This window comes from Ovis aries, chromosome 3 (assembly GCF_016772045.2).
Source record: "Ovis aries strain OAR_USU_Benz2616 breed Rambouillet chromosome 3, ARS-UI_Ramb_v3.0, whole genome shotgun sequence".
In the NCBI taxonomy this organism is placed as follows: Eukaryota; Metazoa; Chordata; class Mammalia; order Artiodactyla; family Bovidae; genus Ovis; species Ovis aries.
Window position 1 is genome coordinate 72,568,730 of NC_056056.1, and position 18,662 is coordinate 72,587,391.

An 18,662-nucleotide genomic window follows, 5' to 3' on the forward strand; every position below is an offset into this window, starting at 1 on the left:
TCTCACCTTAGATGGTAGTGGTTACAGTTAGAGAATCATTGTTAGATTTATCATGAAATCATTATTAATCACCTATTATGTACTAGATCTCAGTTACTATGCTAGGTGCTAATAACATACACTTACTCCTTGGAAGGAAAGTTATGACCAACCTAGACAGCATATTAAAAAGCAGAGACGGTCCATCTAGTCGAGGCTATGATTTTTCCAGTGGTCATGTATGGATGTGAGAGTTGGACTATAAAGAAAGCTGAGCATCAAAGAATTGATAATTTTGAAATGTGGTGTGGGAGAACACTCTTGAGAGTTCCTTGGACTGCAAGGAGATCCAACCAGTTCATCCTAAAGGAGATCAGTCCTGGGTGTTCATTGGAAGGACTGATGTTGAAGCTGAAATTCCAATACTTTGGCCACCTGATGTGAAGAGCTAACTCATCTGAAAAGACTGTGATGCTGGGAAAGATTGAGGGCAGGAGGAGAAGGGAATGACAGAGGATGAGGTGGTTGGATGGCATCACCGACTCAATGGACATGGGTTTGGGTGAACTCTAAGGGTTAGTGATGGACAGGGAGGCCTGACGTGCTACAGTTCATGGGGTTGCAAAAAGTCGGACACGACTGAGTGACTGAATTGAACTGAACTGAATAACATAATAATACCCACAGCTAGCCAACTGAATAAGATGTAAAAGCAAAATGGTAAATAAAATATATCAAAATGCATGCTATGCTAAAGATTTGTTTTTGAGTACTACATTCAATTATTTGTAAATATATCTTATTGTTCATCAGGGAGGATTTTACAGGAAACAATGCATCTGAGCCAGGTTCTGAAGGAGGAGTAGAAAATATCCCCTAGAATGGGTAAGGACAAGAGTGTCATAGACAAAGGAAGTAACTTGGACAAAGAACCAAAAGAAAGAAGGATCATCATATTTGTTAAACTGCAAGTGATTTGATTTATCTAGAATTCAGTTTCAACAGAGGAGTGCAAAGAAAAGGATAAAGGATACACAAGTATTACTCCCTCTCAGTTCTCCCTTCCCAGTTACTCCTTTCCTGTTCCATTTTTCTCTTTCATTCTAACATGTATTTCTTTTCTCTTCTCCTTTCCTCCATTTTTTCCCTGTTCTTTCTTCCTTTTAATATTGTTCTGCAGATTAACAAGCTCCCTACCAAATATTAGCTTGAAGTCAAAGAATCAGCACTGTTCTCTATCTTTATGGGGTCCTAAGTGTCCCTAAAATCCTTATTAATGCAATTGTGTCTCATTTTGTTTTTTCCTACTCTGTTGCTCTTTCATTTAAATGTGATTTGTAGACAGAAAAGTAATTGAAAACTATCCAGTCTTTGTCAATTTTAAAAGAGTTTACTCTGTGTTATATAAGATATTTGCAACTGACCGAGTTTCTTCTATTAGCAAGTTCCCAAACCATTTTTCTCTAGATGGGATTTAGCTCTGTTCTGTAACAATGCACACTGAATTTCTCATTTGCCCTTAAGCTCCTTGGCCCACTGACACTCCACTTTAAGTTTAATCAGACAGAAAAATCAGAAAAGCTCTAGTCTCAAGTGACCACTTTGACCTTTTTTTTTTTTTTTTCCTGAAAGCAAGAAGAGATGAAATTTGCCTATTTTGTGCAGTCGATATGTGATTCTCCATACCTTGTGTACTATGTTTGCTTCAAAGTTAGGGTGATCAACGTTAATGCTGCCTGTCTCAGTGAGAAAACCAGCACTATGCTTTACAGGCACCATTAGCAATCGTTTGTAGTAGCTGTCTGCATAAGGGATATAGTGTTCATTAGGAATTTTTTGAAGATAAACCAAACATATGAGAAAGTTTTAGAGCTTCTTAGAAGGTCTTAACAAAATAGGGAGTCAGATTTGGTTCATTTATTATAGCCATAGTTCTTTAGCAACAAGGGTTCTGAAGATAAGGCAGACTTCTCTTCTGATTGGACTCTGAAAATCATTTGTGTCCTGCACCTCACATCATCCTGCAAATGTGTAACTGGGGTTTTCAGTTAATGATATAACATCTATAAAGATATATTGATTTTTTCTAATGGTTATATACAATCCAGTGTACTCTTTTGTGGTATACCAATTCACATACCCACCAATATTGCCCAAGTATTCCCTTTCTCAACATCCTTGCCAATACTTATGTCTTATATTTTTGAAGACAATCATTTAACATTTGTGAGATATTTCTTTGTATCCTTCTACTGTGCTAAAATTTAACCATGAGTTAAAAGACTGCTAAGTTCTATAAGCCCTTCTAGAGAATTGTTGAAACTGAGGGGGGACCCCAAGAATTGCAACTGCACTTTATTCAAGATTAAAGGTTTTTATGTTCTCCTAAAGACCCTGCTTTTATTATTGTGATAGCGCTTATCATACTAAGTGCTATTCTAATTTCCTATGCCTAACATGAAGTCAGCTCAAAGTAAGTCCTCAATACCTATTAGTACAGCTATAGAACTAAAGTAAGAAAAGAAGGAAGAATATCTCAATATACCATACAGAGTTAACTGTTTTAACTTTTTATTTTGTATTGGGGTATAGCCAATTAACAATGTTATGATAGTTTCAGATGAACAGCTGAGGGACTCAGCCATGCATATACATGTATTCATTCTCTCCCAAACTCCCCTCCTAACCAGGCTGCCACATAACATTGAGCAGAGTTCTATGTGCTATATAGTAGGTCCTTTATAGTTATTCATTTTAAATATAGCAGTGTATACAGTCAACTGTAAGTTCTTTCTCTAAGACTTGTGGGTCTCATTCTGTTTTGTACATAAGTTCATTTGTATCATTTCTTTTTTATTCTACATAGAAATGATGTTATATAATATTTCTCCTTCTCTGTCTGACTTACTTCACTCACTATGACAGTCTAAGTCTATCCATGTAGCTGCAGATGACATTAATTCATTCTTTTTAGTGGTTCAGTAATATTCTGTTACCTAAGAGTCTTTTGTTTTGTTTTATTTTGTTTGGATTTAGGTATGCCAAATGGTAGTGTGATCAAATGCTTGAATTACTAATAAGTAATGGCATAAAAGTGATTATTGAGAAAACAGATATACTTCTATCCCTCTAGCTTGACATTAGTGAGAACATTCTGGTGTCTTATAGTGCCTCTATCTTGTTGCCACAAGATGTCCATTGACATAGAATCTTGGACTAGAGGAAAAGAAAAGATCATTTCTCATATCAGCACCTAGAGATCAATCTTTTCCACATGAAGATGAAAACTAAACAGATACTCCCAACACAATAAACTTAAAACTAAAATTCAGGGTTACCAACTGAAAATACAATTGAAAAAGAGTTAATAATTTATCATCATAGCAAACATAAGGAATATATTATAAATGTGAGATTGAAGAGCCTGAGAAAGTTTTGAAATAAAATCAGCATAAATTGGGATTAATCTCAAGGAGATACAATTAGATTGTGATTGAGGTAAAGAAAACTTAAGTGTAATCAATATAATTGAGTGTCGAAAGAGTATTTTTAAGATAACAAGAATGAACTGAAATAAATTTTTAGCACCTTCCATAATGGGGGACTTCCCTGGTGGCTCAGATGGTAAAGTGTCTGTCTACAATGTGGGAGAAACAGGTTCGATCCCTGGGTTGGGAAGATCCCCTGGAGAAGAAAATGGCAATCCACTCCAGGACTATTGCCTGGAAAATCCCATGGACAGAGGAGCCTGGTAGGCTACAGCCCACGGGGTCGCAAAGAGTCGGACACGACTGAGCAACTTCACTTCACTTCACTTCACTTCATATGAAAACAACACCTACTTCAGTGAGCTTATGTGGATGACTGGTCCATTTAGAAGGATTATACCTATCACAAAGATGGCTGTTTTGCACTATTATATAGTTATTAATATCATTCTTCTGACAGACTCTAGAGCATATCAGGAAAAATTCAAATTACTTTAAATCTCACTATAAAATTTCTCTTTTATAGACAAAGATAATCAGCCCATACAACCAAATATTAATTCTTGTGACGAATCAATATTTGGAATTCATTCCTATATTATTCATTTATATAATTGGTTAAAGTAAATCTGGAAATCCCTGGACACACTGAGAAAAATCAAATTTATATGCCTGAAAAGCTAAAGACAAGATTCAAGTATATGTTTAACACAAAGTAGTATCAACCTAGTCACTCTGTTTAGGTAAGGAGGAAAATTTTCCTCAGGTTATACCTCCTAGTTATTCAGCATGGCTATTCTACCTCAGGAAAGGTGGGCAAGAGATAAAGCAGGAAAGGGTTAGAGAATTTAAAAGAGAAAAATGTTTAGTGAATCTATAGTGTTTCCTAGAGTTACAATGTTGGGAAGAAAGAAAAGAAAATTAGTCACACAGTTGTGTCCAACTCTTTGCAATCCCATGGACTGTAGCCCACGAGGTTTCTCTGTCCTTGGAGTTCTCCAGGCAAGAGTTTTGAAGTGGGTTGCCATTTCCTTCTCTAGGGGATCTTCCTGACCCATGGATCAAATCTGGGTCTCCTGCATTGCAGGCAGATTCTTCACCAACTGAGCTACTAGTCCTCACTTAAATTTGTCAGCACTGTGCCTGTCTTGTCACAAGCTAGTAGAATTTAAAGAACTTGTTTTAAAAGATATGATTCAAGATGACAGCCTGCCTGGCTCTTTGGGTAACATTGCTCTTTGGGTACACATGTGTATGTCACTGCTGAGTGTATGTGTGTACAGTATAAACAGTGTGTATGTGCACATGGGTATGTGTATATGTGCATATGTATGTGAGTGTGACTATATTTTTATGATGAAATATTTTGTACCATGGGACATAAAATAAGAAATTTATTTTATCTTTATTTTAAACTTCTTCCTGTTAGAAGTACCCCCCCCCCAAAAAATGCACATTCCCTTACCCAAAGAGAATATATGTGTGTGTGTCTATTTTTAAACTGCCATTAAAATAAAAAATGCTCACTGATTACAGGTAAGGAGCATCCATGTGAAGGCATACAGAATTATCTAAGGGTTCATTTCTACTATAAATCTTATCCAGAAAAATTCTCCTAACACTCACATTTTCTAATAGTGTACAATGATCTTAAATTGATTATATTGTCCCTCTGATTAATTTAGTAGTTCTCCTTTACTCAACTGTCTAACAAACATGGTTAGGTAAAACACTGTCTCCAGAGATCAAAGTAAGCATTCATTAGAGGAGAGAGAGTGGAGGGCATTGTCTCTTCATGTAGCCCAGACTTATGGGAATGGGGTCAAACTCCAAGCTAATGCAGTTTGGTTTAATGGTCTTTGGAGAGTGATAAGAAGATTGTTTCAGAAAGACATATATATTCCCGACCACAGTTTTCTACTCAGGTTATTCTTTTATCAGGTTCATAAAATGATTCTGTGTTTATGACTCCATGTGTGTACAAATCTCACCTGACAGATTTTGAGGAGCTTGAATGGCAGTAATTTATTTCCAAACCACAATCATAATGGTCAGACTCTTATGTGAATAAAAAATATTCATAATGAATCAATGACTCAAGAGATGCTAGTGGACTTAATTGTATGTCATATTTTTAGTTTGCTGAATAAGAGTGGAATAGTAAGTTAAAGAGATTCTGATTCTTAGAAATTGAAACCAGATTATTTTAACTTAAAAATAACTCCCTTTGGGTCAAATTACATCTTTAGGCTTTAATTTTTTCATCTTTAAAATGACATTATATGTTAAACTTATCCCTAAAGTCAGTTTCATCTTGAAAATCATCTTATTATGTGATTGCTGAATGACCATCCTGTTAGAACTCATGAGATTTTGATCTTAATTACTACAAATTCTAATTGGACAGATAAATAAACATAATTTACATATCAAATAGTTTTTTATATTTCCAATTAATGAGACATATTATAAAATTTAAAATATTCTAAACTGAGATTTTTGAAATTATATATGAAAGAACCCTTCTTTATAAAATGGTTAAAGGATTCATTGAATGATATATGGACCCATTTATAAGTCCATAAGTGCAGGATAAAATTCACTTATGGTTTATAAATGCATATTAATTGTAGACTACTGTATTCATTCAGATCCATTGTTGCTTTAAACTATCTACACATCTGGTACCATTGTGCAAGTACTAGACCCCACCTCAAAAAATAAACTCCAGAAGCTACTAGCATTGTATTAATTCAGTTCCAAATTATATATCTGATCTCTTCTACACATCAAATATTCTATTTTGTTTCTTATTCCTCATCATAGATTGCTTTTCCTACAATGAAACTGGCTTCCTTACAAACACAGATTTTGTATGTGGCCACTGTACTTCTGTCTGCTTTAAACTACAATGCTGCACAATTCAATAAGTAGCATGTCTATGAGCCATTGTTAGCACAATGACCACATAACAGTGATTATTATGGGAGCAGGTGTTGTGGTATATTCATATATTATGTTTATAATTTATGGTCTGGGTTGTGAAATTAAACCATTAAATGGAAAAAAAGACTATATAAACAGAATAAATTGTATATCAGATTATTTTTTACAAACCACATGATATATACATAACTTCCAAAATACTGTGAAATATAATAATGAAAACATTCCAAGAGTTTGACATAAACTATTTTGATTTTGTGGGCCTAATTTAATGTACTTAATTCCTTCCATGTCTCTTATTTAATTTCTTTCCTATTTTCATTGGTGTAGTGGCCCAGAACATGGAGGAGTTGGTTAATTCCAGAAGACTTCCCTTCCATACTCCTTTTCTATACAATCCCTGAACTCTGTGAGAAGTTTCTGATTCCAGAAGACTGATTGGGCATTGATAGATTCTGCACATTATTTTCCAAAGAAAGGAAAATGGTTGCTCCTCTCACCCCTGATATTTCTTCTTTCCTCACAGAAGTTAAGAACCAGTTTTTTTTTTTTTTATGATTTTATACTTGAGCCTGAATTATCGTAGAGCTTTTGAGTTTGAGGTTGGAGGTGGTTGGAGACACTGTTTACTCATTTATTGTAACCTACTAAACCAGAGGGACCTGTAACTAGATTTGAGGAACCAGTTCATAAAATAGTAAATAATATCTTGATATTTGTAGTTGTCAGTGCTTTTTCTTAGTCCTGTTCAATTTGAAATGACATAAATGCAAAGGTTAAAATAGATAAAGAAATTACCAAAATGGGCAATATCAAAGAATGTTCAAACTATAAGACAATTGTGCTCATTTCACATCCTAGCAAGATAATGCTCAAAATCATTCAAGCTAGGCTTCAACAGTACATGAATTGAGAACTTCCAGATGTACAGCTGAATTTAGAAAGGACAGAGAAACCAGAGATCAAATTTCCAACATCTGTTGAATCATAGAAAATGAAAGGGAATTCCAGAAAAAAAAATCTGCTTCACTGACTATGCTAAAGCCTTTCACTGTGCCTATCACAACACCCTGTGGAAAATTCTGAAAGTGATGGGAGTACTAGACTACCTAACCTGCCTCCTGAGGAACCTGTATGCAAGCCAAGAAGCAACAGTTAGGACCAGACATGGAACAATAGACTGGTTCCAATCAGGAAAAGTGTATATTAAGACTGTATATTGTCACCCTGCTTGTTTAACTTATATGCAGAGTATATCACGCAAAATGCTGGGGTGGATGAATTACAAGCTGAAATTCAAGATTGCCAGGAGAAATATCAAAAACATAATTAAAAGACACTTACTCCTTGGAAGAAAAGTTATGATCAACCTAGATATTTATATTCAAAAGCAGAGACATTACTTTGCCGACTAAGGTCTGTCTAGTCAATGTTATGATTTTCCCAGTAGCCATGTATGGATGGAAAAGGTCAGTTTTCATTCCAATCACAAAGAAAGGCAATGCCAAAGAATGCTCAAACTACCGCACAATTGCACTCATCTCACATGCTAGTAAAGTAATGCTCAACATTCTCCAAGCCAGACTTCAGCAATACGTGAACCATGAACTCCCTGATGTTCAAGCTGGTTTTAGAAAAGGCAGAGAAACCAGAGATCAAATTGCCAACATCCGCTGGATCATGGAAAAAGCAAGAGAGTTCCAGAAAAACATCTATTTCTGCTTTATTGACTATGCCAAAGCCTTTGACTGTGTAGATCCCAATAAACTGTGGAAAATTCTGAAAGAGATGGGAATACCAGACCACCTGACCTGCCTCTTGAGAAATCTGTATTCATGTCAGGAAGCAACAGTTAGAACTGGACATGGAAAAACAGACTGATTCCAAATAGGAAAAGGAGTACGTCAAGGCTGTATATTGTCACCCTGCTTATTTAACTTCTATGCACAGTACATCATGAGAAACGCTGGACTGGAAGAAGCACAAGCTGGAATCTACATTGCTGGGAGAAATATCAATAACCTCAGATATGCAGATGACACCACCCTTATGGCAGAAAGTGAAGAGGAGCTAAAAAGCCTCTTGATGAAAGTGAAAGAGGAGAGCAAAAAAGTTGGCTTAAAGCTCAACATTCAGAAAACAAAGATCATGGCATCTGGTCCCATCACTTCATGGGAAATAGATGGGGAAACAGTGGAAACAGTGTCAGACTTTATTTTTTTGTGGCTCCAAAATCACTGCAGATGGTGACTGCAGCCATGAAATTAAAAGATGCTTACTCCTTGAAAGAAAAGTTATGACCAACCTAGATAGTATATTCAAAAGCAGAGACTTTAGTTTGCCGACTAAGGTCCGTCTAGTCAAGGCTATGGTTTTTCCTGTGGTCATGTATGGATGTGAGAGTTGGACTGTGAAGAAGGCTGAGTGCTGATGAGTTGATGCTTTTGAACTGTGGTGTTGGAGAAGACTCTTGAGGGTCCCTTGGACTGCAAGGAGATCCAACAAGTCCATTCTGAAGGAGATCAAGCCTGGGATTTCTTTGGAGGGAATGATGCCTAAGCTGAAGCTCCAGTACTCTGGCCACCTCATGTGAAGAGTTGACTCACTGGAAAAGGCTCTGATGCTGGGAGAGATTGGGGGCAGGAGGAGAAGGGGATGACCCAGGATGAGATGGCTGGATGGCATCATGGACTTGATGGATGTGAATCTGGGTGAACTCTGGGAGATGGTGATGGACAGGGAGGCCTGGCGTGCTGCGATTCATGGGGTCGCAAAGAGTAGGACACGACTGAGGGACTGAACTGAACTGATGTATGGATGTGAGAGTTGGACTGTGAAGAAGGCTGAGTGCCGAAGAATTGATGCTTTTGAATTGTCGTGTTGGAGAAGACTCTTGAGAGTCCCTTGGACTGCAAGGAGATCCAATCAGTCCTTTCTGAAGGAGATCAGCCCTGGGATTTATTTGGAAGGAATGATGTTAAAGCTGAAACTCCAGTACTTTGGCCACCTCATGCAAAGAACTGATTCACTGGAAAACCCTGATTCTGGGAAAGGTTGAGGGCAGGAGGAGAAGGGGACGACCGAGGATGAGATGGCTGGATGGCATCACTGTCTCAATGGACATGGGTTTGGGTAAACTCCAGGGGTTGGTGATGGACAGGGAGGCCTGGAGTGCTGTGGTTCATGGGGTCGCAAAGAGTCGGACACTACTGAGCGACTGAACTGAACTGAACTGAAGATATGCAGATGACACCACCCTTATGACAAAAGGCAAAGAAGTAAAGAGCCTCTTGATGAAGGTGAAAGAGGAGTCTGAGAAAGCTGGCTTAAAACACAACATTTCAAAAACGAAGATCATGGCCTCCAGTCCCATCACTTCATGGCAAACAGATGGAGAAAAATTGAAAACAATGAGAGACTAAAGCCTCTCGCTCCAAAATCACTGTGGATCATGATTGTAGCCATGGAATTAAAAGACGCTTGCTCCTTGGAAGAAAAGCTATGACAACCTAGACAGCGTATTAAAGAGAAGAGACATCACTTTGCTGACAAAGGCCGGTATAATCAAAGCTATTGTTTTCCAGCAGTCATGTATGGATGTGAGAGTTGGACCATAAAGAAGGCTGAGCACCAAAGAACGGATACTTTTGAACTGCGGTGCTAGAGAAGACTTTTGAGAGTCCCTTGGACAGCAATGAGATTAAACCAGTCAATCTTAAAGAAAATCAACCTTGAATATTCATTGGAAGGACTGATGCTAAAGCTGAAGCTCCAGTGCTTTGGCCACCTATGCAAACAGTCACATCAGGGTCTTTTCACTGAAAAATACCCTGATGCAAGAAAGATTGGGGGAAGGAGGAAAAGGGGATGACAGAGGATGAGATGGTTGGATATCATCATCGAATCAATGGACATGAGCTTGAACAAATTCCAAGAGATAGGGAAGGGCAGGGAAGCCTGGAGTGCTGCAGTCCACATGGTCATGACTGAGCAACTGAACAAAGATAGAGATGAAGAAGAAAAAGAGTCTCAGAAGCTGCACAAATTTATTAAAAGTTATAAAAATACTGTAAAATTACAGGTAACTTCTTCATTAAGAGAGATAATAAATATATATGGATTGTCTACAAAGTATGTGGAAACACAGTGATATGGTTCATTTTTTGATGAAAAGTTTCTTCTGATTGATTTTATATTCACATATTGCAAACCAGCTGGAACATATTAACTGGCATCCCAGCAAAATTGATGTCATTGTCTTTTCATTTTTATTCTTTTGCTTTCACTTCTTAAGTGTACCTCATCTCATCCATCTCCATCTCTTTTGCCTTTCAAAGATCTTTGTTATGCAAAGTGTGTCTTGTAAAGCATTACCTGAGAAATGTTTAAAAATGTTGAACCCAGCCCCCTCCTCAAAGCTACTGAATTGGAGCCTACATTTTAAAATCACCCCAGATAAGAAGTATTACAATAGATAACAGTGCAATGCCACTATTTACCATTTTACCTTTCCCATTTGCCTGGAAGTGGGAGCAATGAATCTTGCTACAAATGAAAGCCAGTTAAGAAATGGTAGAGACAAAACATGGGGCCTTTTTTTGTTTTGTTTTGTTTTGTTTTTTAACAATTTTAATAATGTTTTTAGTTCTCTGATTAATCTTGGTCTGAAGATGATGATGATAATTTTTAACCAATAATTGGCTGTTCTCCTTGAGGGAGATTTTCTTTGGAAATAAGAGGTCACTAATAGACTGAGTAGATGCCAGAAGTATGATTAAACCATGTCTATCAGTGGGCTATGAAGTAAATGAGATGTTATTGCCCTTAAAATATTGCTTGATGGGTCATGTAGGAAGTGTAATAACATTTCACATGAATTTTTCAGGTGAGTGTATGCTCCTCGGTTTTTGTCTCATCATAACAAAGATTTGGAGTGACAGACATTAAAGCTCCCTTGGCATGTCACAGCTCTCGGGTCATGGACAGACCGTGTTATAGCTCTCAGGTCTCGAACAGACCATGTTATAGCTCAGAGGCAGCTCAGTGTTACAGCTCTATTTTATTGAGAAGGTAGCAGGAAAATCCATCTTCCAGGCATGAGGGCACATCCATCCAAAGATGCAAAGAGAAAACTGCCCCAGCGCGCAGAGAGAGAGAGAGAGAGAGAGAGAGAGAGAGAGAGAGAGAGAGAGAGCCATTTGGCTCCTCTTTTTATAGGCTTTATTCTTCCCCCTAGGCCTGCCCTATGCAAATTGGGCTTAGTCAGGAGTGCTGTTCTACCTGAAGTCCTTACTCAGGTCCTCGGACCTTCCTTTGGTCTTCCTCTGTTCTATTTTTGTGGGCTTTTCTCTTCCTTGTCTTTTAGCCACCACCATTTTGGACTCCTTTTCCCTATTCTAACTACCTAACAAACTGAACTACAATAAACAGTAACTGCATGCAAAAAAACACTTTAAATATCACAGTTAGAATGCAGCTTTCATTTGTCTGTGGAGAGGCCTTAAAAAATTCTATTTAGAGAGGTTTCCTAATATATTTCAATAGTTGGAAAATAATAGTTTTGAATTAGGCATATCTAAAAACAGGAAAATTAGTTCAGAGTATTTTATAACATGTACATAATTTTGAGGAAATGCCAGGACATAGTGGAGGACAGAGAGACTGGCGTGAAGCAGTCCACGGGGTCACAAATAATTGGACATGACTTAGTGACTGAACAACAAATATTACAATATGCCAAGCTAGAGGTGATAAAAAATCAAGTTAGCAAAGTAAAGAAGGAAGTAAAATGGAATATGGAAGTCTTAAATGCCACTTGTAGGCATGAGTGGTAAAGAAGACTCTGACTTTATTTTGGAACATTTTAACAATGATAGGCCTAAAGGAGGACATGGCACTTCTCTCCAGTATTCTTGTCTGGGGAATTCCCAAGGACAGAGGAGCCTGGCAGGCTATAGTCTATGGGGGTTGCAAAGAGTCGGAAATGACTGAGCAAATAAGCACAACAATGATAGGGCAATAATAGTGTTTTTAAGAGAACTGGAGGGGGACAGTGACATTTTATGAGGCAGAAAATTTGTTCAGTCCTTTTTAGGTTTTATGTTTGTCCATGATTAAGGAGGTATAAATGCTCCATAGGACTGAAGCTAAAATACAATAATAGATATTAAGGGAATTATCTATACTGAACTATTAACTTGAAGATTAGACAAAAAATTTAGTATGCGTGTGTGCATGCTCCGTCACTTCAGTTGTGTCTGACTTTTTGCAACCCTATGGACTGTAGCCCTCCAAGCTCCTCTATCCATGGGATTTCTCAGACAAGAATACTGGAGTGTATTGCTATGCCCTTCTCCGGGGGCTCTTCCCAAACCTAATTTAGTTTAGAGAGACAAAAGAAGAAGAGGGAAGAGGAAAGAGGGGAAATGGGGTAGAAGGGGAAGGAAAGAAAAAAAGAAGGGAAAAGAAGGAAAATGAAAGGGAATAGAAAAATAGAGAAGAGGAAGGATGAAAAGACCTGAGTGGAAGTGATGATACACAGGAGATAAACATATTGAGGACATAAAAGTTTGGTGAGTATGAAAAACAAAACATCCAGAAAGAATGCAGGGTTTTTGATCCTTCTGACAATTTGAATAGTATTGAGAGGGTAACTGGCAGGAAGGTCAGGGGTCTCCAAATGGAGGAAATAGCTTATAAGTGTCAGACATTTTTATCTCTCTTAAGCCGCAGGAGGAAACAAGCTAGCAATTTTTTTTTTCCTTCTCTATACAAATTTAAAAGGAGGTTTCTCTTAAAATACTGTGTTGCCATAATCACCTGAAGTTAACTATTCTCAAACCTTGAGATAACCAATGCATTTTTCTTATGGAAATGTATGTCTTAAGCTATAATCATGATAATGTGATCACTAATCTAGAGCCAGACATCTTGGAATGTGAAGTCAAGTGGGCCTTAGAAAGCATCACTACGAACAAAGCTAGTGGAGGTGATGGAATTCCAGTTGAGCTGTTTCAAATCCTGAAAGATGATTCTGTGAAAGTGCTGCACTCAATATGCCAGCAGATTTGGAAAACTCAGCAGTGGCCACAGGACTGGAAAGTTCAGTTTTCATTCCAATCCCAAAGAAAGACAATGCCAAAGAATGCTCACAATGAGTGCCCACAATTGCACTCATCTCACATGCTAGTAAAATAATGCTCAAAATTCTCCAAGCCAGGCTTCAGCAATACGTGAACCGTGAACTCCCTGATGTTCAAGCTGGTTTTAGAAAAGGCAGAGAAACCAGAGATCAAATTGCCAACATCTGCTGGATCATGGAAAAAGCAAAAGAGTTCCAGAAAAACATCTATTTCTGCTTTATTGACTACGCCAAAGCCTTTGACTGTGTAGATCACAATGAACTGTGGAAAATTCTGAAAGAGATGGGAATACCAGACCACCTGACCTGCCTCTTGAGAAATCTGTATTCAGGTCAGGAAGCAACAGTTAGAACTGGACATGGGAAAACAGACTGGTTCCAAATAGGAAAAGGAGTATATCAAGGCTGTATATTGTCACCCTGCTTATTTAACTTCTATGCACAGTACATCATGAGAAACGCTGGACTGGAAGAAGCACAAGCTGGAATCAAGATTGCCAGGAGAAATATCAAACACCTCAGATATGCAGATGACACCACCCTTATGGCAGAAAGTGAAGAGGAGCTAAAAAGCCTCTTGATGAAAGTGAAAGAGGAGAGCAAAAAAGTTGGCTTGAAGCTCAACATTCAGAAAACGAAGATCATGGCATCCGGTCCCATCACTTCATGGGAAATAGATGGGGAAACAGTGGAAACAGTGTCAGACTTTATTTTTTTGGGCTCTAAAAACACTGCAGATGGTGACTGAAGCCATGAAATTAAAAGACGCTTACTCCTTGGAAGAAAAGTGATGACTAACCTAGATAGTATATTCAAAAGCAGAGACATTACTTTGCCGACTAAGGTCCGTCTAGCCAAGGCTATGGTTTTTCCTGTGGTCGTGTATGGATTTGAGAGTTGGACTGTGAAGAAGGCTGAGCGCTGAAGAATTGATGCTTTTGAACTGTGGTGTTGGAGAAGACTCTTGAGACTCCCTTGGACTGCAAGGAGAACCAAGCAGTCCATTCTGAAGGAGATTAACCCTAGGATTTCTTTGGAAGGAATGATGCTGAAGCTGCAACTCCAGTACTTTGTCCACCTCATGTGAAGAGTTGACCCATTGGAAAAGACTCTGATGCTGGGAGGGATTGGGGGCAGGAGGAGAAGGGGACGACAGAGGATGAAATGGCTGGATGGCATCACTGACTCGATGGATGTGAGTCTGAGTGAACTCTGGGAGTTGGTGATGGACAGGGAGGCCTGGCCTGCTGCGATTCATGGGGTTGCAAAGAGTTGGACACGACTGGGTGACTGAACTGAACTGAACTGAACTGAACATCCACCTGAAGACTGGCAGGGGGGATACTCTTTCTGCCCCTTTCTGAAGCCTATGTCAGAAGTATTCTCTATCTCCTTTATACTTTAATAAAACCGTATTACACAAAAGCTCTGAGTGATCAAGCCTCATCTCTGGCCCTGGATTGAATTCTTTTCCCATGGAGGCCAAGAATCCTGGTGTCCTTTCGTTCAGCAACAACCTTTCAGTATCAAGGGAAAGTGTCACAGTGAACATGAGAGGAGAAAAATTGTTTAAAAACAGAGCAGTAAAAATATGAAGATGTCAAATATTGTCAATAGATTAGGAGTGATAAGGACAGAGAAGGACCCCAGGATTAGGGGAATTTAGCCACTCTGAAGAGTGCTGATTTGGAGAATGATAATGGAAGAAGATAGACAATTGGGCACGATGATCGAATCAACTGTGATTATTTAGAAGAAGTGAGGAAGAGTGAATTTAGGCTGGAAAAATAGGGTAGACATAGGAAGGAGAACATTTAATATATAACATGTGAAGAGCAGAGTAGCAGACAAGAATTTGAGAAGGACGAGGACCTTTGAGGCAAAACATGTCTTCAATAATTTCAGGTCTCAACTTTACAAAACAGGTATATAATAAATACCAAAATATTTCAACTACTTGCATGCCTTCTTCCTCTTCCCATATTAATGACATAGCATAGACTCCACATTTATTGCTTGCATTATTGCAGTACATTTATACCTATTTTTGTTCTCTCTCTCTCTCTCTTTTTTTCCAGTCTTTTCTCTACCAATGATTTACATTATGGAGCATTTTGCATAACCTTGTGGATTTTTTCATTATCAAATTTGTGATTGAGGCCAAGTATGCTAGATGTCTGCAATCCTGTTCAGCTAAGTATCCTGTAAGCTTCATTTTTTTTCAAATGCCCAGGAAGGCTAAAACATTACAAATATTCTGGTTATGGAATGTAATAATATAAAACAAAGATATTACAAGAAGTTATATGAAAAGCTTAGAGTTTAAAGAATTAATTTTGAATAGGGAAACTTGTAGAATAAGAGACATTGTGTTAAAATTAATTTTACTGTGTATTCATCCTGTCTCTTTGGTGTATCGAGGAATCTCTAACTTTTAATTGAAAAAAATTCAGTGTAAAAGTTTAATTGGTATAAATTTGATAAAACTGATTGCAAATATGTAACAATACAAGTTTTCAAACTCCTTTTGACAGATTTTTATAAAGTGTTATAAATAACTGGAGATATATAAAAATAAGGAATTTCATGAACTTCATGTAAATATTTTAACTATAGCACATATTATTGAACTTTTATTTATGTTTTTGGAAATTGTAGTGAGATAATAAGCAAAATGATATGCAAACATTTAATATTGAAGATATTGATTTTGTTTAGTCCCATTTGTTTTCTTTCCCTGATATTATCCTCAAATATATATTTGAGATATCTGTGTAGTTGCTAAGTCATGTCCAACTCTTTATGACCCCATGGACTGTAGCCTGCCAGGCTCCCCTGTCCATGGGATTTTCCAAGCAAGAATACTGGAATGGGTTGCCATTTCCTCCTCCAGGGGATCATCCTGACCCAATTGAGGTTTATATAGATATATATATCCATACCTCTCCCATGGATTCTTCTACTATTGCTTTTCTTCCTGGTGCACCCTTTATTCTTTATTGCTTAGAGAAAAATATAATCACTAAGGCCTTTTTAAGTATTAAAGACTTAATATATGCCTTGACATGGGGTAGGCTTTTTAGGACAGGCTGTATTCTTTGTGATGCATCGTCACTCCAACCCATGCCGTTAATGGAAGAGGGACTTAATTTGATAACATGATTATTTATAAATGAATGCTATCTCATTTGGTAGTATAATAAGTATAATAATAAGTATAATAGAAAATAAGTATATCATATCATACTTATTTTCTTCACTTTAAAATTATGTTTTTGCTATTGTTGGCTTGATGTTTGGCTTTTACTTCATTGTCTAATGCATTTATGATCTTTTATTTTCTTATTTATTGAGCACATGCTACATGTCAGAAATATGTGGGATATAATCTATATAATACTGAAACAAAAAGTCATATCTCTCCCCACTTGGGGCTTGATTTCTAGCAGGAAAGAGAGAATAAGTAAATAAGTGGGTTAAAATATTTTTAAATGGTCGTCATTGCTGTGGAGAAAAATAAGAGGAAATGGCAGAGGCTCAGTAAGAGGAATTTAATATAAGTTGACTAAGGAGAGTCTTGCTAATATAATGTAATTAGGAGGAAATGAGGGAGAAATTCTTTCAATATTAGGCCGAGGGAGTAACAACTCTAAAGGTCTTGAAACAGGAGGTTTCTTGGCATTAAAAACAAAACAAAACAAAAAATTAAGGAGGTGAGAATGACTGGAGCAAAGTAGGTTGGTGAGAAAGAAAGTTGGAGAATTGCAGGTGTCAGGGATTGGATAATTTGAAACCATTTTAAGTACTTTAAGTTAATGTTCTTTGTGAAATGGGAAAGCAGGGAAAGATTTGGGGCAGAGTGCCATAATCTGATCTATATTTTAAAATAATCACTCTGACTTTTGTTTTGAGAATACTCTTTGAGCTAGAGCATAAGTAAAGAGACCAGCTATGTGGCTATACCAACATATAGTTTAAGAATGTTCTGTATCTATGTAAGGTATAGTTCTATAAGTGACTGATTTGATTTCATTTTTGGGGGGCTGCAAAATCACTGTGGGCAGTGATTGAAGCCATGAAATTAAAAGGTGCTTGCTCCTTGGAAGGGAAGCTATGACAACCCTAGACATAATATTGAACAGCAGAGACACCACTTTGCTGACAAAAGTCTGTATAGTGAAAGCTATGGTTTTTCCAGTAGTCATGTACAGATGTGAGAGTTGGTCCATAAAGAAGAATGAAAGGCAAAGAATTGATGTCTTCAAATTGGAGAAGTGCTTTCAAACTGGAGAAGACTCTTGAGGGTCCCTTGGACTGCAAGGAGATGAAACCAGTCAATTCTAAAGGTAATCAACCCTGAATATTCATTGGAAGGACTCTTGCTGAAGTTAAAGCTTCAGTACTTCACCCGAGCTGACTCACTGAAAAAGAACCTGATGCTGGGAAAGATTGAAGACAAAAAGAGAAATTATCCACCTATTTAATGGATATGAATTTGAGCAAACTCCAGGAGACAGTGGAGGACAGAAGAGCCTGGCATGCTATAGTCCATGAGGTCACAAAGAATCACACATGACTTAGGGACTGAACAAAAGCAACAAAGTAGAGTGAAATAGGTACACTGTCTACTTTCTTGGAGGTTATAATCTAACAGGTAATTTGCTTTAGAGCTTATATTCATTGTTTTTAATATTTTTTCTTTTCCTTTTCAGCTAGATTTTGTATAATTTTAAAATTGGATTAGGTGTCCAATTATGTACATTTGAATTTTTTCATTTACTCATCCATTCATGGAGCAATCAAAAGCCTGCATGCCATGTTCTGAGATAATGATATCTCTCAGATAAGCTACATGTTGCTGGCACTGAGTGACTGTTCAACAAAGTCTTCAAGAGTTGAACTGAGTTGAGTATTGGGAGTAATAAAAAGCTGGGAAGATGATTAAAGGGTTAAGAAAAAATATGATAAGATGTAGTTGGTATGTGGACAAATTAGGGTCTCTGTGTTGGAGTTGCTGAATTTAATGGCTTTTGGAGATCATTGATAAGCTTCTGTACTCTTAGTGTACTTTAGTAACCTCCACTGTCAATGCAGAACAGTAATGCATG